The sequence below is a fragment of the Bos mutus genome, chromosome 5 (assembly GCF_027580195.1).
Source record: "Bos mutus isolate GX-2022 chromosome 5, NWIPB_WYAK_1.1, whole genome shotgun sequence".
Classification (NCBI taxonomy): domain Eukaryota; kingdom Metazoa; phylum Chordata; class Mammalia; order Artiodactyla; family Bovidae; genus Bos; species Bos mutus.
In genome coordinates this window covers 41,495,266-41,509,167 of record NC_091621.1, presented here as the reverse complement: position 1 = coordinate 41,509,167, position 13,902 = coordinate 41,495,266, and positions in this window count along the sequence as shown.

The following is a 13,902-nucleotide window of genomic DNA, read 5'->3' as shown; positions in this document are numbered from 1 at the left end:
GTGCCTGGGAGAGAGAGGAAGACCACCCAAACCAACTGGCTTCCCACTTAGGTCACTTGTTCGTGTTCCTTAACAAGAAAAAGAGAAGGGGGTCTCATCTTAAGACTGTCTTGGTCTGCCTTTAGTCTCTCACCACCCTGTGAATGGTGCAGTCCAGCCCTGCTCAGCATCTACCTCCCGCAGGGATTTGGCGAACAACTTTCTTGGAGCCCCTGTGGCCCACTATTGGGGGAGGCAGTGTACTTTCACAGCTCCCACTCCTGAGTCCAGCACCATTTGGGGCTTGGTTATATGTTGGATTCTTCTGTATCGGAAGTTCCCAGACACTGTCTTCTCGCTTTGTGCCCTCTCCCAGTTGCTCAGTATTTCTCATAGCCTCTTTTATTCTCTGTCTCTTCTGTCCTTCCAGAGGGGCAGAAAGGGGGCATTAAATGTGACACAATAAGACCTTAAGGTGCTCTTTCCTGGGAGATGGTTCTAATGAAGATGACAGCTACCGGGGCATCTGCTTCTCTCTCCATCCCTAAATTTACTCTCGTGGCCCCTCCTTTTGGGACTCTACCCACTACCGGAGTGTCCAGGGGACAGTAGGTAACAGTGGATCTGCTATCAACCTCACTCTTGTCTTACACACCTTGTCTTCATCCCCATCTGGGACAGTGGTGTCTTAAGTCTGCTCATGAAGCATGAATTGCCATGCCAACCACCCCCAGGAGATGTATTCAAGTTCCTCATACCTGGGCCATCTCCTGGGTCCTGCAGGAGCTTCAGAGCCTCTCCCTGGTTCACTTCTCTCCGAGTTGCTACTCACTGCTCTCTTCCATTTCTCACCTCACCCACACCTGCCTGCTCTAGTTCTCATGCCAGCCTAGTGCTTCCTGTCCTATAACAAGACATGTGCCGGTCACTATCCATGTGGTCCCTTATCCATTTTCTTTTCCCTGGCTAAGCATAAGGAGAGCGAGCTGGGGGTTGGGGTGGGAGGAGGATTCATGGACAGGATTCCTCCTGCCTTCCTCTTTCTAGGAGAGCGTCATTAGACTGGCAGCTGGCAGATACCCAAGGCATGGAAGCAGGACATGGGGTCGGGGCTGGGGGGAAGCCTGAATAACCAGGTTTGGGAGTTGGAATTCTTGGCAATCTCCAGAATACATTCTAGCTTCTCCTATAAGTGCACCAGGAACCTGGGTGGATCCCAGTCACAGAGTGTTGAAGAGAGGAAACTGAGGCAGAAGCTAGGACCTCTAGGAAGTCCTTCCCAGCAGTATTTAAGATCTGGAGAAAGCCAAAGCCTCTAGGATTCTAGCTGCTGGGCTGCTCCCAGGGAATGCAGGCAGGAGCACCAGGGGAGCTTTGCAGAGTCCTCCCCTCAGTCCTCACATCTAGACCCCTTTCTGGCCCCCACACAGTCCTCCCCACCCATTCCAGTCCCAGTGCTCAGAGGCTGCCAGCACTGGCGCTCCGTCCTTTCCTACCTGCCACCTCTACCCTTAGCCTCACCTACTCCGCCTCCCTCCCCATCACTGCAGTCTTCCCCCAAATGCCAGCCCTCTCCCTAGCTCGGAGTGGGCTCTCCTCCCACCCACTGGGGAAGGGGCCCTCGCGTTTACCTCATTCAGCAGGAAGGTTGCACTGGAGTCAGAAAAAGACATAGACTGGGCTGGTGGCCTCTCCCCTTCCCCCGGGCCAGGGGCTCCGAGGCGGGAGCAGGACCGGGCAGCTGCTCTGCACACTGGCTCCCGCCTGCACGCCTGGCCTCGCCCCACGCCCGGCTCCCACGGCGCTCTCTTCCCTCTCTCCGGGCTCCCTCCCTCTTCCCTCCTCCCTCCCTCCCTCCCTCCCTCCCTCCCTCTCTCTTCCTCCCTCTCTCTTCCTTTCTCGTCGCCTCTGTCACTCTCTCCCTCCCCTGTCGCTTTTCAGCCCAGCTTTCTCCATTTCCGTCTCTTACCCCCTCTACGATCCCAGTTCTCTGTTTATCTGGGGGCCTGCCGCTGTCCTTCCATCCACATATCTCGCCTTTCTTCCCTGACCGCCCCCCACACCACCTTCTCTTCCTTAACCCTCTCCCCAGAAAAGGTAGGGGCTCCGGAGCTCCCACTGCCGCAGGCAGAAGGGCAGGAGTAGCCGAAGGGCTGCCCGGACTCCGGACCTTTAGGCGGAAGGTTCCGCTCCCTCCCGACACCTGCTCGGTGCGCCCGGAAAGAAAGGCGCCTCGGTCCCAGAGACGACTCCGACCTGTCCTCAGCAGAGGAAATGATCGGAAAGGAAGAATGCTTGTGTACGGCTCGCTAGCCCCAGCGTCCAGCGCTCTCTCTGGGTTCCGGGGAAGCTCCGTCCATCCACCCGTCCCAGGCCCAGACCCAGTGGCTCCTATGGGATCCAACTGGCGACACCCCAGCGGGGATGCGCCCGGCACCCGGGGCGTCTCTACTGTCACTCTTCTCTCCCGGGTTCCGGGAGCCGTGGGACTCAGCTCGCACTGGCGGAGAGCGAGGTGAGGCGGCTCCTCCCGGCCGGCTGCAGCGCCCCCTGGGCTCGCTCGCCCCGCGGTCGCGGTCGCACACGCCCTCCAGGTGGTGGCACCCGTCCGGGGTCCGCCTGTCGGCCGGCAGGGCTCCGGCCCTGCCAGCAGGAGGCGCTGCCCTGGCTAGAGCAGAGGCAGCGCGTTTCGGAGCCAGACCCTCGCCCGCCAGAAGCCTAACAGGGCCCCCTCATCCGCTCTTCTTTCCAGAAACTGCGATCCCACCTCCAGACCCCTTTGGGATCTGCACTCTACCCCTCCCCCGAGGGGCTTCTTTGAGGTCTTTGGCCCTTCTGGGTCCCTACGCTGCTCCTACCTCCATCCTGCTCTCCGGGGGCGCTCCTGCTGAGTCCGGCGGCGTCCTGGCCCGGCCTGGGTAGCAGGGAGTACGGAGTCGTGGGACCAGTCCTCGGGTCAGTACCCGCTCCCGCCCGCTTAGGCGGGCACGTCAAATAGGACAAGCCCAAGTTCTGGCGGGGGAAGGGGGGAGCAGGGGTGTAGCCCCAGCCAGCTCTCTCCCTGCACCCTTGTGAGCGGATCAGCTTCTCATTGGTCCCTCTAAACCCCCAGTATCCCCAGGCTGGACTCTTCTCCATACCAAAGACCGCTGAGGGAGGGAGGAGGCGGCCGACTCCTATGCAGAGACAGATACACCCTGAAGCCCAGTGACCCGGCGTCTCCAACTTTCCCCTCGGCATCAATTAGAACTCTTTCCTTTCGGATCCAGGGTATTCCACTCTCCTTCTTGGCCCTTCTTCTAACTCCTTTCCTTTGGGGAGTTCCCGCTCCTCCTATCCTCTGGGGATCTTGGAAGACTTCTCCCCACTTCCCGTTCAGCTTACCCTGTCCTTGCCCCCATTCCGGAGGGAGCTAATCTGAGGGAGAATCAACTCTCCTCTTTCCACCCCCAGCTCCTCCTCATGCTTAACCTGCAAAGTCCTTTGGGAGAGCACCTCCTGTCTCTGTGGTCTAGTCCCTGCATCCCCTCCCACCCACCTACCCCTCAGTTACTCAGCTTCAACTATTCAGAGGAGATAAAGAGGTTGCATGTGTGCTTTAAAATTGTGCATGGAGGTTTTTATGGGTTTTGTTTTGTTTTGGCTCTAACAGAGGGAGCAGAAGCTTTGCTATCATTTGACAATAAGACCTGGAGGGAGAGAGGCCCCTCCCTACACCCCTGCTGACCACAGCTAATGGACTAGCTCCTCTGGGCCTTGGGGCAGCTTAAGTTTCCATAGGAGAAGGAGGGGGGGGGTGTGCTGGCCAAGGCAAGCAACTGTCCCTAGCTTCCCCCTCCCTCCCTCCTCTTCAAGAACCTACAGCCTCTTCATCCCTTACTTTAAAATAGAAATATCAACGACTTCTCTCTGAGCCTATCAGAGGGAATCTAGGTGCACAGGGACAGCTGGGCACCCTCACTTGTTCTCATTTCCACTCCAGCTGCTGGAGCACACACCCCTCTCTCTTCTGCTACTGGGAAAAGGTAGGACGCTTAGAGCTGGAGCTGGGAGCCCAGCCCCTGGGTCCCCAGAGCAGTCCTCTTCCAGCCCCCTCCATGTGAGTTGACTGCTTAGAGGACCCGCACAGTCTTCCTCCTTGCTTTACCTCCCTTAGTGCCCCCACCTCTGGCCCTGACCTCACAGTGTCTGACACCCTGCTCAGAGGGGCCTCAAAGCCTGGATGCACTCCTGTGTCCCATGCTCTGGGTTGGCCCCTTCCGGGCCCTAGCTCCAGCATCTGCCTCCCACCCCACCCCCGCCCTCCGGGCAGCCTTTCCAGACAGCCTTCATCCCTTCTCCCTGGTGTCACCTCCTCTCTGACCTCCCAGGTTGTCAGGACCTCAGGATATTTGACAGGACTCTGCTAGCCTTTTTGGTTAGCCTTTGTGCAGACACTGCCCTGCACAGGGTGTTGCGCTCCTGACCTAGAGCTAGATTTCAATCCCCACTTGCCTCCTCAGCAAGGCGTAACTCACATAACTGTACTTAGTGGCCCTAACATTTGAAAACCCCTGTACCACAAAGGACAGAGAACAGAGATCACCGTGTCTGTCCCTCTGTGTCTACCGAGAGCTTCTGAGAAAGCTCTGTGGGGTAGTTTCCACAGGGAATCCCTGTTGCCAACTCCAGATATTACTCTGGGGAAGTTCCTCTACCATCAAACCTCAATCCCTCTTGCTGCAATCTCTGTTTTCTTTTTCTGGGCTCTGCCTCTAGAACCGTGGTGATATTTGATGCTTCTGGGCACTTTCAGGCTCCATCCCCTGACGCAGCATTTGCTATAAATATGTCTGAAGAGTTTCTTGCTGACAGTGCCCAGCAAGACTGCACCTTCCTTCCCACACAAGGCCTCTCTAGAGGGACTGGGCTCTCAGCTATGTCTCCCAGACCCAACTCTTGCCAGTTCTGAGGCAAGTGGTGTGGCTGCTCTGTGGACTTGGGGGTTCCTTTTCATCCCTGGGAAGAGGGGAAGCTGAGAAGGCTGAGATGCTTAGCTCTCATTCTCTTTCTCCCTGGAGTCTGGCTCAGAGTAGGTGGCACATAGTAGGTATTTGACATATGTTTATTTTAGTTTTAGATCCTAGTTTCCATTGAATGTGACTGGTGATTCCAGTTCCACAAAATGGATTGGAGAGAGGAACAAGGCTGGACATAGGAGGGGAACTCTAGTGCTACGCCAGGTGGAGGAATGGGTACGAGAGGCAGGCTCCCTAGGGTGGCCTGGGGAAGGGGGTGCTGGCCTAGACTTTACCTCCTTTGCCAAACTCTTAACACTTCCAGACACTGAATTACAGCACCACCCAAGGGATCAGGTCAAGTCCTTTCTCCACTCTCACATATTTACAAGCTTTGTAAACATCAGAGGTTGGGTAGGGAAGCTGGGGTTGAAAAGAGATGCGATGGAGGTGGGGAATTCCTGGGAGGCATGCTGAGGCCTAAGTGGGGGCAGGATTCCCCCAAGTGGAGGCAGTGGAAGCATCCCAGGCCTTCCAAAAGCTGGGACAGAGAGGACTTGGGCATCCTTTAGAAAGGTGGGGCTGCTGATGAGAGGCTGAGGTGGCCTCAAGAAGGCTCAGGGCAATGGGAATAAGGCCAACCCTGATGTACATACAGCTGGAGTGAGAGAGCTGAGACTTGGGTCCTTTCTTTCTGCACCCCTGGGCTTACCACAGGTCCTCGGCTCCTTTATCTCTCATAGGACGCCTGACCTCCACCCAGATCAGTTCCCTTCTCTAAAATAAGAATTAGTGGGGGAGGTGTCTGTGGTGGGGCTGGAGGCTGGGTACTCTTCTACTTGCTTACTCTAGCTCTCTCACCCACCTGTGACTCCCACCACTGTCAATTCAGGATCTGAGCTGTGGTAGCCATCTCCAGCTCAGAATGAGGGTCTGGCGCCCTCAGCCTCCCCGGGAATGAATTATTGAAGAAAACAGAGTGCTAGCTGCTTGGGCGACTGCCCCCTGGGGCTTGCCATTGCCTCTCACTCCACTTCTCACGGCTCCTTCACCAGCTGTGAGGAAGATGAGGTCTGGCTGCCTGGGATGGGACAGGCCTTAGGAGATATTAAGGAGAGGCTGGAACTTTGTAGGGATGTGGAAGTGCTGACTCAGGCCTTGAGGAGAAGCCTTCTGGGGGGGATGGCAGAGGACTGGTGAAGAGTTGTGGCCCCTCATTGTGGATCATGACGGGGTGCTCACCCTGGAGCTGGGTTGGGAAATGAGCCTGGAAGACCCTTGACTTGAGGGGCTGCATTGACGAGGGGTGGATTCCTACATGCCTTTCTGAGTAACATAGAGCCAGGAGTCTGGATCCTTCTTTGAGTTAGCATCAGGTCACTAGGGGTGCTCTGTACAGAGCTCTCTGTTCCCCTGTGGGGCCCCCCCGCCCAGAAATAAGGCCCTATCAAGATTGCAGGAGAACCACAAAGCGGCTGGAAGCGGGTGCTGGTTTACGGTTGACAGGGAGGAGGGCAACAGTCGAGGGTCAAGGTTCTAGGTAGGCCGTTGGTGGAAAGAACACAGGATGTGGAGTCCGAAAACCAGCAGCCAAGTCCTAATTGTATCACTCGCTGGTTCAAGCGAGTCACTTGGAAACAGTTTTCTTACTTTTAAAAGGGACAAGAGCAGTGCTTGCTCAAGAGATTCTGTGAGAATTCAGCAGGAATATTTGCGTTTCATAAAATGTAAATTCCTATGGAAAAGTTAGTTGTTGTTATAAACAGGGAAGCAGTGCAGAGTGGAGAGAACCTGTCCAGAGTCATGATCTGGGTTACCACCCGTGCCCTGTGACTGACCCCTCGTCTTTCCACTTCTGTGCTTACAGGACTTTTCAAAAGGCCACACTCAGTGCTTGGATCTGGATTTAGACCTAGATCTTCAGATTCTATCTCCTGGGTTCTTTCCATTACACCACGTGGGCTGGACACTCTGGTCCACTCTGACCTTTGACCCGTGCTCAGCACAGGGGACTCCCCCGAAAAGTCCCCCACACCCTGATGCCACAGCGCTGAGTACTTCATTCTTTTGTCTCATGTCCGGCCACACCCCTCTCTCCTTCAGGAATAACACAGCAAATACATTTCTTAGCTTTCCCCTGAGGCAGCATAAATGATATTATCAAGCATTTGGAATGTAGTTTAAAAATAACTTTTTATCATTACAGAAGTAGGGGTTATGTATTGGAGAAAGGAAATACAGACAAGCAACAAGATGAGACGAATCAAAACACAGTATTCTCACCGCCCTGTTATTTCCACCATTAATGCTTTTGGTGTAATCCTTCTGGATATTTTTTCCTTAAAAAAACTGGGATATAACTTAGTTGTATATGGCGTACTGGTTTAAATGTACAATTGGGTAAATTTTTTGCATATACGTACCGATACATCAATGTCTGTGTAACCACATCCATGTCAAGGTCTGTGACATCCTCACTCAGGAGCTGTCCTTGTACCCCTTCATGGTCAGGATCCAGACTCTTGTGGTGATGGCTCCTTAGGCTCTTATCACCATAGATTAGGTTTGCCTGTTCTTGAACTTCATATAAAAAGGATTGTGCAGTGTGTACTCTCTCATATCTGGTGTCTTTCCCACAATATTACATTTTTGAGATTCATCTCTGTTGCATTTATCAACAACTTAAAAAATGTCATGTGGTATTCTATTGTTAGAACACACTATAATTTATTTTTCCATTCTCCTGTTGATGAGCACTTAGGATGTTTCCAATTTTGTTGTATACTGAATAAAATTACTATGAACATTCTTGAACATGTGTCTTTTGGTTAGACACATGAACTCATTCCTCTTGGAGGTATATAGCAAGAAATGGAATTGCTGAATTATAGGTTAGGCTGTATCTTTTTTTTTTTTTTAATGTACACACACACACACACACACACACACACACAGAAATGAATGCTTTTTTAACCTGCTTATTTTCATCCAATGTTTTCCACGATTCCACTTCATTAATTTTCATTTTATCTAATCCCAGTCAATATTCAGATCTCCCAATTGGCCCCAAAATGTCTTCTATAGCTGCTGTACCCTAATCAGTATCCCATCAAGAATTCACACTGCATCCTGCAACACCTCGCCTTGGGTCCTTGCTGGTTGGTGGCTGGAGACATGAGTTCCTTGCCACGTGGACCTCTATGCAGGACTGCACACACATGGCAGCTGCTGAGAGAGAGAGAGAGCGAGAGAGCAACAGAGAGAACAAGAGCAGGTCTTTTTGGAACCTAATTTTGGGAGTGACTTTTCATCTTTCTTGCTGCATTTTATTCCTTAAAAGCAAGTGACTAGATCCAACCTACACTCAGAGGGTAGCGATTAAACAAAGACTTGGATACCAGAAAGTAGGGATCGTGGGGAGCCATTTCAGAGCTGACGGGAAGATATATAATAATTTAAAGGGAACTTTAATGTATACATAAGGACTTCTTCCCTGATAGCTCAGTTGGTAAAGAATCTGCCTGCAATGCAGGAGACCCTGGCTCAATTCCTGGGTCAGGAAGATCTGCTGGAGAAGGGATAGGCTACCCACTCCAGTGGCTTGTGGCTTAGCTGGGAAAGAATCTGCCTGCATTGTGGGAGACCTAGGTTTGATTCCTGGGTTGGGAAGATACCCTGGAGAAGGGAAAGGCTACCCACTCTAGTATTCTGGCCTAGAGAAATTCCGTACACTGTGTAGTCCATGGGGTTGCAATGAGTTGGACATGACTGAGCAACTTTCACTTAATGTATATATGATACACACACACACACACACACACATATATAGACCAATACTTCTATTCACATTTTATGAGTGAGAAGACAGCCTCCTTTTTCATTCTATTTAAAGTAGTCCCTTTGCTCATAGACTTAGAGAACAAACTTACAGTTACCAGGGAGGAAGATGGGAAAAATGAGGAGGGGGAGGGATAGTTAGGAAGTTTGGTATCAACACGTTCACACTGCTATATTTTAAATGGATAACCAACTGTATACCACAGGGAACTCTGCTCAATGTTATGTGGCAGCCTGGATGGGAGGGGAGTTTGAGGGAGAATGGATACATGTGTATGCATGGCTGCCCACTTGAAACTGTCACTGCATTGTTAATCAGCTGTGTGTGTCTGTGGTCCGCTGCTCAGTCGTGTTTGACTTATTGCAACCCCATGGACTATAGCCCATCAGGCTCCTCTGTCCATGGGATTTTCTCAGCAAGAATACTGGAGTGGGTTGCCATTTATTCCTCTAGGGGATCTTCCTGATCAGATCAGATCAGTCGCTCAGTCGTGTCCGACTCTTTGCGACCCCATGAATCGCAGCACGCCTGGCCTCCCTGTCCATCACCAACTCCCGGAGTTCACTCAGACTCATGTCCATCGAATCAGTGATGCCATCCAGCCATCTCATCCTCTGTCTTCCCCTTCTCCTCTTGCCCCCAATCCCTCCCAGCATCAGAGTCTTTTCCAATGACTCAACTCTTCACATGAGGTGGCCAAAGTACTGGAGTTTCAGCTTTAGCATCACTTCTTCCAAAGAAATCCCAGGGCTGATCTCCTTTAGAATGGACTGGTTGGATCTCCTTGCAGTCCAAGGGACTCTCAAGAGTCTTCTCCAACACCACAGTTCAAAAGCATCAATTCTTCGGCAAAATCACTGCAGATGGTGACTGCAGCCATGAAATTAAAAGACACTTACTCCTTGGAAGAAAAGTTATGACCAACCTAGATAGCATATTGAAAAGCAGAGACATTACTTTGCCAACAAAGGTTTGTCTAGTCAAGGCTATGGTTTTTCTTGTGGTCATGTGAGAGTTGTGAGATGTTGGATGTGAGAGTTGGACTGTGAAGAAGACTGAGCGCCGAAGAATTGATCTTCCTGATACTCCAATATAAAATAAAAAGTTAAAAAAGAAAGTAGGTCCCTCCAGTTACCTTTTATTATAATTACCTTTTATGCTAAGTTCTCACAACACCCTTAAAAAATAGACTATTTTTAGAGCAGTTATAAGTTCACAGAAAAATTGAGGGGAAAGTAAATTTCCCATTAACACCCTCCCCCTACACGTGCACAGCCTCTCCCATTATTAATATCCCCCACCAGATTAGTACAGTATGATTTTGTTAAAATCAATAGAGGCTGATTTTGACACATCCTTGTTACCCAAAAGTCCCTAATTTACATCAGGGTTCACTCTTGGTGTTGTACATTTTATTGTTTTTTTTAAAATTTATTTATTCTTTAATTGAAGGATAATTGCTTTATAGAATTTTGTTGGTTTCTACCCAACGTCAACATGAATCAGCCATACATTCTATGGGTTTTGACATGTATAATGGAATATGCCCACTATAATGGGAATACCAGATCACCTGACCTGCCTCTTGAGAAACCTATATGCAGGTCAGGAAGTAACACTTAGAACTGGACATGGAACAACAGATTGGTTCCAGATAGGAAAAGGAGTACAAGGCTGTATATTGTCACCTTGCTTAAACTTATGTGCAGAGTACATCATGAGAAACTCTGGGCTGGAAGAAGCACAAGCTGGAATCAAGATTGCCGGGAGAAATATCAATAACCTCAGATATGCAGATGACATCACCCTTATGGCAGAAAGTGAAGAGGAACCAAAAAGCCTCTTGATGAAAGTGAAAGAGGAGAGTGAAAAAGTTGGCTTAAAGCTCAACATTCAGAAAACTAAGATCGTGGCATCTGGTCCCATCACTTCATGGGAAATAGATGGGGAAACAGTGGAAACAGTGTCAGACTTTATTTTTCTGGGCTCCAAAATCACTGCAGATGGTGACTGCAGCCATGAAATTAAAAGACGCTTACTCCTTGGAGGCAAAGTTATGACCAACCTAGACAACATATTGAAAAGCAGAGACGTTACTTTGTCAACAAAGGTCTGTTTAGTCAAGGCTATGGTTTTTCCAGTGGTCATGTATGGATGTGAGAGTTAGACTACAAAGAAAGCTAATGCTTTTGAACTGTGGTGGTGGAGAAGACTCTTGAGAGTCCCTTGGACTGCAAGGAGATCTAACCAGTCCATCCTAAAGGTGATCAGTCTTGGGTGTTCACTGGAAGGACTGATGCTGAAGCTGAAACTCCAATACTTTGGCCACCTGATGCTAAGAGCTGACTCATTTGAAAAGACCCTGATGCTGGGAGGGACTGGGGGCAGGAGGAGAAGGGGATGACAGAGGATGAGATGGCTGGATGGCATCACTGACTCGATGGACATAAGTTTGGGTAAACTCTGGGAGTTGGTGATGGACAGGGAGGCCAGGCGTGCTGCGATTCATGGGGTCGCAAAGAGTCGGACACGACTGAGTGACTGAACTGAACTGAAACTATTCTAGTAGGATGTTATCAGTTCAGTTTAGTCGCTCAGTCATGTCTGACTCTTTGCATCCCCATGAATCACAGCACGCCAGGCCTCCCTGTCCATCACCAACTCCTGGAGTCCACCCAAACCCATGTCCATTGAGTCGGTGATGCCATCCAACCATCTCATCCTCCGTCGTCCTCTTCTCCTCCTGCCCGCAATCTTTCCCAGCATCAGGGTCTTTTCAAATGAGTCAGTTCTTCACATCAGGTGGCCAAAGTATTGGAGTTTCAGCTTCAACATCAGTCCTTCCAGTGAATACTCAGGACTGATCTTTAGGATGAACTGGTTGGATCTCCTTGCAGTCCAAGAGACTCTCAAGAGTCTTCTCCAACACCACAGTCCAAAAGGATCAATTCTTCGGCGCTCAGCTTTCTTTGTAGTCCAACTCTCACATCCATACATGACCACTGGAAAAACCATAGCCTTGACTAGACAGACCTTTGTTGACAAAGTAATGTCTCTGCTTTTCAATATGTTGTCTAGGTTGGTCATAACTTTGCCTCCAAGGAGTAAGTGTCTTTTAATTTCATGGCTGCAGTCACCGTCTGTAGTGATTTTGGAGCCCAGAAAAATAAAGTCTGACACTGCTTCCACTGTTTCCCCATCTATTTCCCATGAAGTGATGGGACCGGATGCCATGATCATAGTTTTCTGAATGTTGAGCTTTAAGCCAACTTTTTCACTCTCCTCTTTCACTTTCATCAAGAGGCTCTTCACTGCCCTTAAAATCCTCTGTGCTCTGCCTTTTCATTCCTCTCTCCCCAAACCTTGGCAAACACTGATCTTTTTACAGTTTCCATAGTTTTACCTTTGCTAGAAGCTCATATAGTATTCGTTTTGTTGTTAGCAACTATAGTACAGTTGATAAGTTGTGTCCCCATGGACCACAGCAGCCAGGCTTCCCTGTCCTTCACTATCTCCCGGAGTTTACTCAAACTCATGTCCATTTAGTCGGTGATGCTACGCAACCATCTCATCCTCTGCCAGCTCCTTTCTTTTCCTACGCTCAACCTTTCTCATCTTATTGGGTCTTTTCCAGTGAATTGGCTCTTCAAGTCAGGTGGCCCAAGAATTGGAGTTTCACCTTTGGTGTCAGTCCTTTTAGTGAATATTGAGTGTGGGTTTCCTTTAGGCTGGACTGGTTTGATCTCAATGCTGTCCAAGGGACTCTCAAGAGTCTTCTCCAGCGCCATAGTTCAAAAGCACCAATACTTTGGCATTCAGTCTTCTTTATGGTCCAACTCTCATACCCATACATGACTACTAGAAAAACCATAGCTTTGACTATATGGACCTTTGTCAGCAGAGTGATGTCTCTGCTTTTTAAAATGCTGTCTAGGTTTGTCTTAGATTTCTTTCCAAGGAATAAACATCTTTTGATTTAATGGCTACAGTCACTGTCTGCAGTGAAATTGGAGCCCAAGAAAAAAATCTTTCACTGCTTTCACTTTTCCCTCTTCTATTTGCCATGAAGTGATGGGACTGGATGCCATGCTCTTAGTTTTTTGAATGTTGGGTTTTAAGCCAGCTTTTTCACTCTCTTCTTTCACCTTCATCAAGAGGCTCTTTAGTTCCTCTTTGCTTTCTGCCATTAGAGTGGTATCATCTGAGTGTCTAAGGTTGTTGATATTTTTTCTGGCAATTTTGATTCCAGCTTCCGATTCACGCAGCCTGGCATTTTGCATGATGTACTCTGCATATAAGTGAAATAGGCAAGGTGACAGTATACAGCCTTGACGTACTCCTTTCCCAATTTGGAACCAGTTCATTTTTCCGTGTCTGGTTATAACTGTTGCTTCTTGACCTGCATACAGGTTTCTCAGGAGACAAGTAAGATGGTCTAGTATTTCCATCTCTGTAAGAATTTTCCAGTTTGTTGTGATCCACACAGTCAAAGGCTTTAACATAGTCAATGAAGCAAAAGTAGATGTTTTTGTGGAATTCCTTTGCTTTCTCTATAATCCAACGAATGTTGGCAATTTGATCTCTGGTTTCTCTGCCTTTTCTAAATCCAGTTTGTACATCTGGAAGTTCTCAGTTCGAGCATTACCTTGCTAGCATGTGAAATGAGCATGGTTGTTCAATAGTTTGAACATACTTTGGCATTGTCCTTCTTTGGGATTGAAATGAAAACTGACTTTTCCAGTCTTGTGGCCACTGCTGAGTTTTCCAAATTTGCTGACATATTGAGTGCAGCACTTTGACAGCATCATCTTTTAGGATTTTAAATAACTCATCTGTAATTCTCCACTTCTACTAGCTTTCTGTGTAATAACACTTCCTAAGGCCCACTTGACTTCACCCTCTAGGATGTCTGGCTCTGGGTGAGTGACCACATCATCATGGCTACCCTGGTTATTAAGACCTTTTATGTATATTTCTTCTGTGTACTCTTGCCACTGCTTCTTAATCTCTTCTGCTTCTCTTAGGCTCTTACCGTTTCTGTCCTTTATCGTGCCCATCCTTGCATGAAATGTTCCCTTGGTATCTCTA